This window comes from Aplidium turbinatum, chromosome 1 (genome assembly GCF_918807975.1).
Source record: "Aplidium turbinatum chromosome 1, kaAplTurb1.1, whole genome shotgun sequence".
NCBI lineage: Eukaryota > Metazoa > Chordata > Ascidiacea > Aplousobranchia > Polyclinidae > Aplidium > Aplidium turbinatum.
The window spans coordinates 62184787-62197487 of record NC_137472.1 but is presented as its reverse complement, the minus strand read 5'-3'; the positions used below and the strand labels follow the sequence as shown (position 1 = coordinate 62197487).

Here is a 12701-nt window from a genome sequence, read left to right as displayed (position 1 = left end):
TCGGTTCAATAGCGCAGTTTATCGCTAGATATTTGCAATTTATAGTAGTAGGAACTAGGAAGCCTAGATCTTGGACCTTGGTGGTAGGAAAACAACAGTGGAATTCTACATTATTATTGGTGATCACGACGTGACGTGACAGTATGTGTTCGCCCGCCCAGCTATTTTGAAAACTCGGCGCCTATGACAGCAACCAATGCATAAACTTTCTTGGACTGGTTTGTTGCTTAATAACCTTGTTGGTAACAAATTTTTCGTAATTGATATATATCGGCCGATATATATCGGTATCGGCCTAAAAATTTCATAAATATCGGTATCGGTATCGGCCTGAAAAAGTGATATCGGTCGAGCTCTATTTGTACCTATAATATGCTGTTTTGCTCTTTTGCAGCACCCTATAATATGCTGCTCTTTTAATATTTTGTAGTAACATGAAATAGGCTAATAAAGTAGCCTCAGTAGACCTATGAGGTAATTCAAAAGATTAAAGTGATTATTTTTAGAAAGCATTGCGGCAATCCATAGCACTTCTATCTTTGTTGAGATTGAAGCATTGCGCAAACGGCATGTTATCCCTTCATTGTCCAACGATACTAAATTCAAATAGCAATTACTTCGTTTTTCTGGAATGGCCCGTTTCGGTGAGTCCGATTCCCTATTAGGTAATTTTTTGATTTTTTTTTTAAATTATCGGGTACCGTAGCCTAATTATCATTGCCGTTTTAGGGTTAGGAGTTAAGGTTAAGGGTTAGGGGTTAGGAACTCACCGAATCGAACTAACCGAATCGGACTCACCGAATAGTAGCAGACCCGCTCAGTAATACCCAGCGGGTATTGCATTTCAAGCATATTATACCTATGATAAAAGTGTCCTCACGGGGAAACAAAACAGCTTTTAGAAATGTAAATATAGCTTTGCCTAACACATGCACATTGCTTTGAACTTATTCGAACATCAGAGGCTTTGGTTTCTTGGTTTTGTCAATGGAGTTGCATATAAGCGCCCGTTTCGGTGAGTCTGATTCGGTGAGTCCGATTCGGTGAGTCCGATCCCTATTTGGTGATTTTTCAATTTTTTTTTTAAATTATTGGGTACCGTAGCCTAATTATCAATGCCGTTTTAGGGTTAGGGGTGAGAGGTTAGGAACTCACCGAATAATAGCAGACCCGCATATAAGATGCCAACCCTCTCTATCAAAGCTGTTGGAGTGTCGTAAGTAGTTGCAATAACATTATTACAGTATTTCGTGGAAGTGATGTATAGCCTTGTGATGGGATCATCAGTGGCGCTGGGACATGTTGGGTGGCAAAGACATCGCGAGCTTTATTATATCATGTGGCTGTGAGTTGGGGCACAGCTAGTATGAAATGTGAGCTCAACGATGTAGAATAGCTTTTGCACAAACAATTTTATCCGCACTGCTCTAACTTAGGCACGACGAGTGCAATGAACAAGTGTCTACTTCCAGGTATGAGCTCATCTCTTCGGGGTTATCGCTTACGACCGCCCTCTCGTGGCCGTACAAGATCGAGAGCTGACTCCTACTTGGATACGAGTGAATATAACGAACCAAGGTGGGTGAAAGGATGTAATGCTTTCTCGTGGTGTAATCTCGGTTGGATTGTCGAACCTAATCGAGACGCATCGCTACATAATTGTGCAGGAAGACAATGCAGGTTCAGTTCAAACAATAGTATTTTTATTGTCTATACGTGTGGTTTGCTTCTGAATTGGGTTGATTTCAACAATTCAAAGCTACCAATAGGTGATGACGTAGGTGTTGACGTCTTTCAAAACTACCATTATGTTTCTCTTCAAGGTGAGGTAAGTTTTTTTGTCATGCGAACACAGCACAGAGCAACCTAACTTATAGTTTAGAATGTTGATAAGGCAACTTATTGGCAAGCCATTGACCACAACACGCAGACTCGTGGCATCGGTCATGCTTCACTGGTTATGCAATTTGTCTCATCTTCAGCCTCACTTTCAAGTTTATGTTAATTCTCTACTTTTTCGTTTTACGTGGTTTACTGTTAAATGGTTTAAGTATTTTGTGTGAACTGAGAACTTTGATTTGATTCCAAAGACTTTTCACTTCTATTTTTTAACATTTTTCCATGACAGAGATGTCATAGCGCCCTCTCGTAGTCGTGCTTCAACACCATCGGCAGCCGTTAGGAGAGCGATGCAAGTGCTTGACGACACGTACAGACAGCAATCCTACTTGAAGGTTTGTAATTGCAATCTTCGTTCTGATATTCATCTTGTAGTACTTGTTCCTCGTCAGGAACTAACATGCCAATGAAGGATAACATTAGTGCTTGTAAGCGATTGCCGTGTTATTACAATTCAAGAATTGTTACAATTTCACTTCTAAAGCGTTTTAAACAGACTGTCGTTTGTTGGAAATGTATCTACAAGTCAGAAATCTTGTTATTTTTTTGGCTTTTAACATACGTTTTTGTGGTGTGTAGATCGTTACCTTCTTTACTGCAGTATACTTCAGTAGTCTCTTTCTATCTTGACCAGATACCCATGGTGCATTTAAGTACGTGGTACTGGTATGTAGGCTACCTATATATCATCATTTGTACGATTTAAACGGATACTTGTGAACCTAAATTTTTTTTAACAAATACAGTTATTTTCTTTAAATCCAACTAGAGTGATCGATGGTCACGGTCTGCTGATCATGGAAGCATCTACAGCGGACCAATCAGAGCGCGCCGTTCGCCGTCTCCCATTCGTTCCCGATCTCCTTCCCCAATCAGATTCAGAAGGTAAGTACATGTCGCCAGGATGAAACGATAATTTCTCATGTGGCAACCATGGGAAGTAAAACATTTATGAAAACTGCCAAAAACGATGCATTTAATTCATTTTTTAATGAAATAATTTTGATTGAAATTTTAGTTAAGCTTGGACTTTATATTGTTTGGTTTGTTTACCATGAAACTGACTCTGTAATTACTGGTAGACGGCTTGACCAGTTAATGGGGGCGCACGTAATAACCTCATAGGTTTTAAACAGCGTCCTCGTTTGAAAGCGGAAGTGGCTACATTTTGATACAGTTCAGTAACGTTAGTTTCGCGTTATGATTATTGCCTTATTGCTAATGCATTGCACCGAGTCGCATGCGCTTGATTACGTCGTGCCGCCCTGTAGCTCTGAGTAGTTCGTAATTATTGCAGCAGGACTTGGTAACCACTACACAGTGATTTGTCACTGTACACAAAGCTCTACTCGTGTAAAGACCTCTTTTCAATTCCTTTACGTTTGTGGGTTTCTGCAGCTATTCTGCAGCACCTACAAGCGTAACACATTTGAAAGTGGGCGTGGCTATATTTGAAAGTGGGCGTAGACGCTGGCATCCTTCATCTTGATTCAAATATACCACTGCAAGGCATGAGGCGAATACCAAAACCAACAATAATTTTGACGTTGAATTAGTTTTAACTCTTTCTCGTCCCAAGATTTTCCGCAATTTGATCGGGAAACCCATGCGGTTTTGCAGATTTTCCTTGCAAGGTTTGATTTCTGATACAATTTCCTAAAACTTAAATATTTCCTCAACTTTGAATTTTTGGCCTTTTTGGATTTTGGCCATCTTGCGTCTCGCGTGTTGAAAGTAATCAATAAACTTCTAAATATTTTGTTACAAACAAAGCATCGTGTCACGCACTAAGGAACATCATTCTAATTGCGCTTCGTTGAACTCAGATCGCCATCTTTGTGGCAACCATCCCGCGTGGTGGAGCTAGAGAGGAACAACTTTCAAGACGCTTTGGACGACAGTGAGTCCAGAAGGGAATTGCTCTTGAAAAAGTTGGCTGACGCTCAACAGACAATAGAGGTAATTATTGGAGAACAATCCTGTTTGTGTTTGATTGAAATGTTTTGATGGAGAAAAAAATGAAACACCATTTGTTTCAAAATCAAAACCACACAATTGTTGCCATTGCAAACACAATAATGAACCTTATTAGATCACAAGTTTACAGCAATTGATTGATTTCATGATGAAATAATAATACAAGTCCTTGAATCGATTTTAACACCGCTTTGATTGTTTTTTCGATTTATACTTGTTCTATTGAGTTATGCAAACAGGAAACTTTTAGTTTTTGCGATCTTTCAACTGACTTCTGACCTCATGCATTATCGTAAACCATTTAAACCTCGGAATGAAAACTTAAAGTTAACCTGATGTTGTGGAGTTCAGATTCAGAACGAAAGACTCCGAGATGGAGAAATGGATGTGAACGAGTGCAAAGCCACCATCAGGCTGCTGCAACAAGTCCAACAAGAGCTTGAAACTAAGACGCAATTCCTCCAGAAAGAAAGAGAAAGTTTCCTGGCAAAGTCCAAGCATGACGCGGAAGAAAAAGAAACTCAGCGGCGAAAGTAAACTTTAAACTAACTGCATCAGCTTGGTCGTGGTGTTAATGGAAGACAGAAATGTAAGGTTTAACATGCAGGTATTTTATAGTAACGTAAAAAAAAATACAACATAATTAAATTTTAATTGTGTTGCAATTTCTTTGGGCATTTAAAATAAAACCTGGTAAACTCATTAAAGTTACTTTATTTTGTATGTCTGCGGTACACTAAAGCGAAACATTTACCAAAGTTTATCAACATGAAGCTATTACAAATATTTCGCCTTTACAAGATGTGCCTCGTGCATTACTTTCCAAACTCAACATGAAGCGTTGATTTGTATTATACAAAAATATATAGAATACACAAAACAGTTGTTAAGCAACTGTTCCAGTAGACCAAACCTTTTTGCAAATAAATTATGTTCTTGCTGCTTAGACTTACACTGCTTATACCAATATGACGCTGATTTACTGGATTTGAAAAAGCTTCTCATCATCATCATTATGTTCCTTCCTCGTATTGAGGGTTGGATACAATGCGCCATTGTTCTCGACCATGAGCTGTTCGTACTGCATTTTCATAACTTAATTTTGTCCATTTAGTGATGTTTGATGTCCAAATCATTCTTGGTCTACCTTTGTTTCTTTTACCGTTTATCTTCCCTTCTATTAATGATCTTTGTAACGAGTTTTGCCTTATTGTGTGTCCAAAATACTTTAATTTTCTTCTTTTGACTATTTGTAATAGAATTTTGCTAGAATTAAATTTGGATAATACTTCATCGTTAGTGATCTTTTGTTTCCATGAAATTTTTAACATTTGCCTGTATGACCAGAGCTCGAAGGCATCGATCCGTTTTTCCATTTTTTGTGACACTGTCCAAGTTTCAGAGTTGTATAAAAGGGTTGACCAGACATAGCATTTTAATATTCGTTGACGAATTGATAAATTTAAACTTTGATTGATTAAAACATTTTTCATTTTTCCAAATATAGTTCTTGCAATATCTATCCGTCTTAGAATTTTATGTTCACACCTCCCATCTTCAGTTATTAAATGTCCAAGATAAGAAAAATATTTAACTTTTTGTCTATTTTGATTGTCAAATATAATTTGGAGTACTGGAGTGTCTGGTGATTTTGAGATTATCATTGATTTAGTCTTTTTAGCATTAATTTTCATATTATATTCTTTTCCAATTGAGTTAACATTGTCCAATATTTCTTGAAGATCTTCTTGTGATTCAGCCAAAAGAACAGTATCATCAGCATAGCGTAAATTTGTTATGTTCAATCCGCCAACATTTACCTCTGTTATATCATCAATGCGTCGAAAAATCATTTCTGTATACAAATTAAGAAGACATGGAGAGAGTACACATCCTTGGCGTACTCCACGCTTGCTATCAATTCCTTTAGACAAATCTTTTTCCATGCGAATGAATGCTTTTTGATTCCAGTATAAATTGAAAATATAACGTAAGTCTTTGCCATTCATACCAATATTGGCCAAACAGTGAATCAGTTTCTCATGGTTAACTCTATCAAATGCTTTCTCATAATCAATAAAACATGTATATACATCTTTATTTACTGCATTGTAACTCTCACAAATCGTTCTGAAATTAAGTATACCCTCTCGTGTTCCTTTACCAGTCACAAAAGCTTCTAATGCTACAAAAAAACGTCACTTTTTTAAAATGTACCAACCATTCATTTGCTGAGGGCTGTTGCTATATCGCTCTCAAAGCTTACATGAAGGCATAAGTTCTACAATTTGAGCTCTAAACTTGATACAGCGACGATAAGTGGTTCAATTTTTATTTACAGAATAGACGAACTGAGTCGGGAATCGAACCGGCTTCGTTGCCAACTTGAGCTGATGCTGGCAGACAAACAACAGCACCACGTCACTCTTGAACATTTGCACAAATCAATTGCAGATTTCAAAAAACCAGTAAAAGATATTACAGAGGTTGGCAATTATTTTCAATATATACTGTACAGTTGTTTTGCTTTAGTCGTATCTACAGTAGATTTATGCTCTGTGATTGAGATTTAGATTAAGTGGATGGGAAAGCAAGGAACCCTACCTTCGTGACTTCTGATACGAAGAAGCACTGGTTCGACTCTCAGGGTGTGCACTGGAGCAACGCAGGTTAAGGACTGCTCTCCATTCAGCGGCACCTAATGCGTGGAATAATTCCCGGCAACAAGACTTCATCAATCGGAAACTTCACTCTGTAAATCTCGGTGACCGGGCCTGCGTGAGTGATTCAAAGCCTCAATAAGTATGAGAAGCTGCCATGATTAAGCTCTGCAAGAAGCTTTCCCAGTCCGAGGATAAAGATTCAATCGATCAATCTTCGTGTATTTCTTCAAACATACCGTTGTCAATGTTGAGGTTAATTATTTTTAACAGCAGAGTTTACAATGTTGTTTCATTTCTTATTATTACCTATTGACTTCGCAATTTGCATACGCATCAACAAACGTGTATTGAGTTATTCAACATTATAGACTCAATCTGCGACGAGTTCTGAACTGAACACGACCAAAGAGAGGTTGAAAGTTGCTAGGTAACGAGGGGAACTGTTGGAAAAGGAAAAGAATCATGCCTTCTCGGAGTTGGAGAAGAACCAAAAGACACAACAAGTAGGCCTAAGTGTTTTCATCAAAGATTAAAGATTTTTTTTTTATAATTTCTATCTTATCATAAAAGGATGTGATCATAATAGTGCTAAGAACACCGAATAGGTGTTCAACCATTGATTGTCACCTACATGGCTTTAAAGTTTTGGTAGAATTCGTAAGTCGTTCACCAGTGAACAGTGGTTCTCGATGCTTTCCATGTGAGGAAATTGTTGCCTATTTTCTGTTCATTTTTTTGGAAATGTTCTTTCCAACTGTTGGTTGCAAATCGATTTGAATGTCGGTGAGCTAAACGCGTCTATAAGCCTAGTAGACTAATCTTAGTCTATAACACTGATCTTAAAATCTCAAAGTAAACATGGCTACTTCAAAAGCAAATGCGTTTTAATCCAAAAAGGTTACAGTTAAAAAAAAGTGTAAAGTTCTTGATATCTGTAATCTTGAGAGAACTTAAACCTATTTTTTTTTAATTATTCATGTCAATGTTTTAATGTAAGACGTAAGTTGTTTGGATGAAATGTCACAGGGTTTTGCAACCAAATAACTTTCGTAAAATATTACTTAACCAGGCTCTAATAAACCGGAACATGAAACTTGGACAGAGGTTGAGCAGATGCCAGTCGGACCTTGAGGCGGTGTCGGAACAATTGGATCAAACCAACCACAAGTATGGACATCAGAAAGAGGTCGGTGGTTCGATTCTTACTCTCACTAACTTTAGTGCCATTTTTTGCAAGTTCCTACACAAGCTATTGAAATCCAAGCCATTCTGAATAGATGCAATTTAAAATAATTTTTGTGCTAATAAAGAAAACTTTTATGACTCCTTGAAATTTTTAGTGTATTTTCTGACGCTGCTGTTCGTAAAACTTCAGTTTAGCTATCTACTGTAATGCTTGATTTCGTTTGAAATATTCAGGGCTTCATAAAAAGATTGTTTCAGGTATTTAAAGAAGCACTTTGAAGACAAAGTTCAACTGTTGAGATGTTTATCCTGTTTCCAAATGAATAAGTTATCCAGTAGAAAGAAACAGAAAAGAACCTTGCTCTATCACACAAGAGCTAAATAATATTTTGTTCATTTCTTACCAGGAGTTCGCCATGTGCCGAGATAAGATGAAAAAGCAAGGAAGTGATTTGATAGAATTAAGAAGAAGTCACATGGAGTTGCAAAGTGACCGGGAGAGGGCGCTAAAGTACAACAGTGAGTTGGAGAAAACCCTCAATTCGATCAAGGAAATCAATCAAGAATTGAAACAGGTTGGTGTTCCACAAATGAAACAAGTCATCAAGAATTCCCAACGCTTTCCCACTTCCATTACTTTGCGTCGTTTGGGCTGCATGGCCAAGTGGTGAGAGGCCTGAAACGACACTCAAAAGGGCACTGGTTCGACACCTCCAAAGAGCATGGTGCTGTGTGCAGGACACTTAAAGGCACGCTTGAAGGTGGATACGAAGATTGGCTTCCTTGCCTTCCCGTTCACTTAAAATTGAAATCTTTAACCACCAGGTGTAAGCCTGGTTGCGACAACAACAACGTTTCGGCTAAGTTTACAAGACTTACAACAAACCCATAATTTAGTTTTTAAAATTCTTGTTACCATCGATGGATATAAATCATGAATAATAAAAGAACTTATCTATCACCTTATTAACCAGATGCATGATTTGCTTAGAATTATTGACAACATGAAATAGATTTCAGACAAACAGTGGGTCTACAGAAATGATGGAAATTGCGAAATGTCATCATCATCATCATCATAATCCATCGTCGGTTTGTTCCCCACTAGTGGGGGTGGCCGATTGTTTCCGCGCAGCAATTGTTTTAATCCCTTTTCTCCATTTCACCCTGTCCCTTGCATCTTCCTCCTTCAGTCCGACTTTTTTAAATTCATCCTTCACTTGTTGTTTCCACGTTCTTCTTGGACGACCGCGTTTCCTCTTCCCATCCACCTTTAGATCTAGTGCCTTTCTAAGAAAACTTCCTTCCTCCCTCCTTATCACATGTCCATACCATCTTACTCCATTTGCCCTTGCCAGTTGGTCTATGGTCTCTCTCATCTCTAGCATATCCAACAATTCTTCAGTCCTTTTTTCCCTTCTCGTTTTCACCCCACACATTGCTCTCACCATTGACCTTTCCGTTCTTCTCAGGATTGCCAGTTCACTCTCTCTCAATATCCATGTCTCGCTACCATATAGCATTGCAGGCCGCACACAGCTCCGATATACTTTCCCTTTCATCCTTAGTGAGAATTTTCTGCCATACAACATTTCCCCACATTCCCTGAACTTTGCCCAGCCCAATCTTGCCCTTGTTGTCACCGCTGCTTCACATCCACCACTTCCATTTATCCGATCACCCAGATAACAAAAGTCTGTCACTGTTTCGATGCCATGGCAGAACTCATCATCATGGCCTTCCACTTCATTCCTTCCTTTACTGCATTTCCTACAAACAAAACACTTCGCCAATCTTGTTGCGGCTCTCTTGACATTAGCACATCTTGCATGTACCCACTTTCCACATTCCTTGCATTGCATTGAATTTCTCATCACTCTCTTGCCACATATTCCACAGGGATCTACTTTGCTCTCAACAACTGTTCCTTCTGCTCCACTCACCATCACTTTTGTTTTTTCAAGATTCACCTTCATACCCTTGGTTTCAAATGCTTCTTTCCATTTCTCAAACTTTCTCTCCAGTCCCTCCATACTATTACTTGTCAAGACCAGGTCGTCTGCATACAAAATTTCACTCAATAAGCTCTCCCTAACTCCTTCAGTTACAACGTCAACCACAATAGCAAATATCAGAGGTGACAAAACTGATCCTTGGTGTACACCAACCTTCACAAAAAACTCGTTTGAATAATTTGATCCAACTCTCACTTTTGTTCTTGCATCCTCATACATAGACATCACAGCTCTCACTAATACCTCCGGTATACCTCTTTTCCTCATTGCCCACTCCATCACTTTCCTTGGTACTCTGTCAAATGCCTTTTCTAAGTCGACAAAACACATATATAGTTTTCTCTGCTTCTCTCGGTATTCCTCCTGCATTCTTCTCAATATAAACAGAGCATCCACTGTACCTTTTCCTGGCATGAATCCAAACTGCATATCATTTAATTTCACCAATGTTCTCAACCTCTTTTCTAGTATTCGCTCCACAATTTTCATTCCATGCTCTAGTAGTTTTACACCTCTATATGCACTGCAACTTCTCACATCCCCTTTTCTCTTGAACAATGGAACAAGAGTACTATGCTTCCACTCCTCCGGCATTCCCTCTCCATCTAATACCCTTTGGCTAAGTTGTAGCATTACTTCAATTCCCAACTCTCCACTTGCTTTTATCATCTCTACGCTCACTTCTGATGGACCGGCTGCTTTACGCAGTTTCATTTGCCCCATTGCCTCCACCACTTCATCACGAGTAACCTTTCCCACTGGACCCTCCACCAGATCAACCTCTGTCATATGATCCCATACATTCTCCTTATTCATAACATTTTCCATGTGTTCCTTCCACACTTCTCCTCTGCTTTCCGGGCTGAAATGCAACTTCCCATCTCCACTCCTTATACATCTTCCCCCTACAATATCATTCCCATCCTTTTTCATTTGCTTTATGAGTCTGAATACTTTGTTTTGGCTTTCCCCCATTTTATTAAGTTCCTCCTCAGCACCATTCTTCATAGCTCTTGCAACAACCCTCTTTGCCTTCTTTTTCATACTCTTATACTTCTTTTTATTCTCTTCTGACCCATTTTTGCGCCACTGCTTGTATGCATCTCTTTTCTGTGAAATCGCATGCTTCACCTCTTCATCCCACCACCATGTGTCTCCACGATCCCTCCTCACTTTCTTTTTCCCACATACTTCATCACATGCTGCTAGGACACCTTTCTGAAATGAAGCCCACAAGTCCTGCGCACTCATGTTTACCAGCTCTTTTGCTCTTTTCATAAACTTAATTCTCGTTTCTTTTTCCTCCAGTTTCCACACATTTCTTACAAAAACTCGTTCTTTCTTCACAATTTTCTTCACTTTTTTCATATTTAAGTCTCCTACTACTAGTCTATGCTGCAACTCCCACGGAATTACTTTCACATTCTTCAAGTACTTTCTCTGTTCCTGCCCAACCACAATAAAATCAATTTCCGACTCATGTCCTCCTGAGCTGTAAGTCACCTTCCTTTTCTCTTTCTTTTTAAACCATGTGTTGGCAATACAAAGTTTCCTTTCATCACAAAATTCAAGTAGCATTCTTCCTTCCATGTTTCTCTCCCCAAAACCATACCCTCCATGAATGCCCTCGAACCCATTTGCTTGTTTTCCAACATGTCCATTAAAATCTCCTAATCCAAACACCAACTCTTTTGAGCTCCGTAAATCCCATTCCTCTGCCAAAACATCATAAAAACTTTCCTTTTCTAAGTAATCCCTACCACTTTGAGGTGCATATGCACAGATTAGCCTCACTACCTCCTCTTCAAAAGCAAGTACCATTGTCATCACTCTGTCACTCCTTCTTCTAACTTCTATTACTTTCTCACACAATTCCTCTTTTACCAAGAAACCAACACCACCGATTCCTGTGTTATTTCCTGACCACCATAACTTATATCTCCTCTCATTGACACCTAAAAACCGCGCTGACTGTCCCCTCCATCTTACTTCCTCTAGGCAACATATATCCACCCTTCTTTTTCTTAGTTCTTCACATATTTCAGTTCCTTTACCACACAAACTTCCTACATTCCAGCATCCGATTCTAACACCATAATCTTTTTTCAATGTTTTTTTGTTTTCTCGGAACCCAGAGATTCTTCGCACCCCTTGCCCATCTAAGGGCTGCTGGGGACTAGGGGCCATTTTTAGCTTTTGCTGCATTTAAATAATATTTTGGAGCAAAGATTTTCCAGCCGGATGCCCTTCCTGACGCTAACCACAGTTATTGGCGGTGGGCCTAGCCTTTACTTAAAAAAGTATTTCCTGCAAGGCAGCAGGATTTCTAACAAGTTTTAGCCAACCAGTCGAGGTTGTTGCCCATGAGGTGGGACGTGGACCCACTTGTTAGTTTGGTGTGTGATCAAGACCAGTGTTCCCCGAGACCCATGGTGTAACAATCCATGGCGACTGCCCAGGGTTCAAAGGTGCTACTTGTACCTCACACCTACCTCATAAGTAGGAAATGTAAAACAACAAATTATTTATGAAGCGATTAAGAGTTGGAGTTTAGGTGGTGATGACATTACTAATGATTGAGGTTAAAAATACTAATAATTATAAATTATTAATTAATTTATTTTTATTAATTTTTCCGTATATATAGATTGAATATTTAATGATGATGGATATTACTTAAGATTTGACTAATCATGATAAAATCTCCATATAGCATTTTCACCTCGTCTTTATTGCGTTTAGTTGCATTCAAGATTTTGTGCAGTGTCTGTGACGTATTCGCATTCATCGATACTGCTTACGTCATCAGGCAAAAGTGACGCTTGAAGACGACAACACGGAACTTCTCGCGAAGACGAGGCTGGAGATGGCAAAGTCTTCAGAGGAAAATGCTTCAAATAAAAACCAGCTCGTCGAAAGCAGGAAGGTTCAAATTTTGTTTGATGATGTAAAAAACATTGGA

At 38.8% G+C, this 12701-nt stretch overlaps 1 pseudogene across 1 annotated transcript in view; it reads left to right on the top strand.

The window, feature by feature from the left end:
• Positions 1–1256: 1256 nt before the first annotated feature.
• LOC145773936 (uncharacterized) overlaps positions 1257–12701 on the top strand; it is a 32062-nt pseudogene continuing 20617 nt past the window's right edge. The window contains exons 1-10 of the transcript XR_014290011.1: positions 1257–1345; positions 1473–1578; positions 2129–2234; positions 2669–2784; positions 3726–3858; positions 4228–4409; positions 6218–6362; positions 6908–7042; positions 7609–7725; positions 8132–8299. The product of XR_014290011.1 is annotated as an uncharacterized LOC145773936 (transcript). The remainder of the gene's footprint in view (positions 1346–1472; positions 1579–2128; positions 2235–2668; positions 2785–3725; positions 3859–4227; positions 4410–6217; positions 6363–6907; positions 7043–7608; positions 7726–8131; positions 8300–12701) is intronic.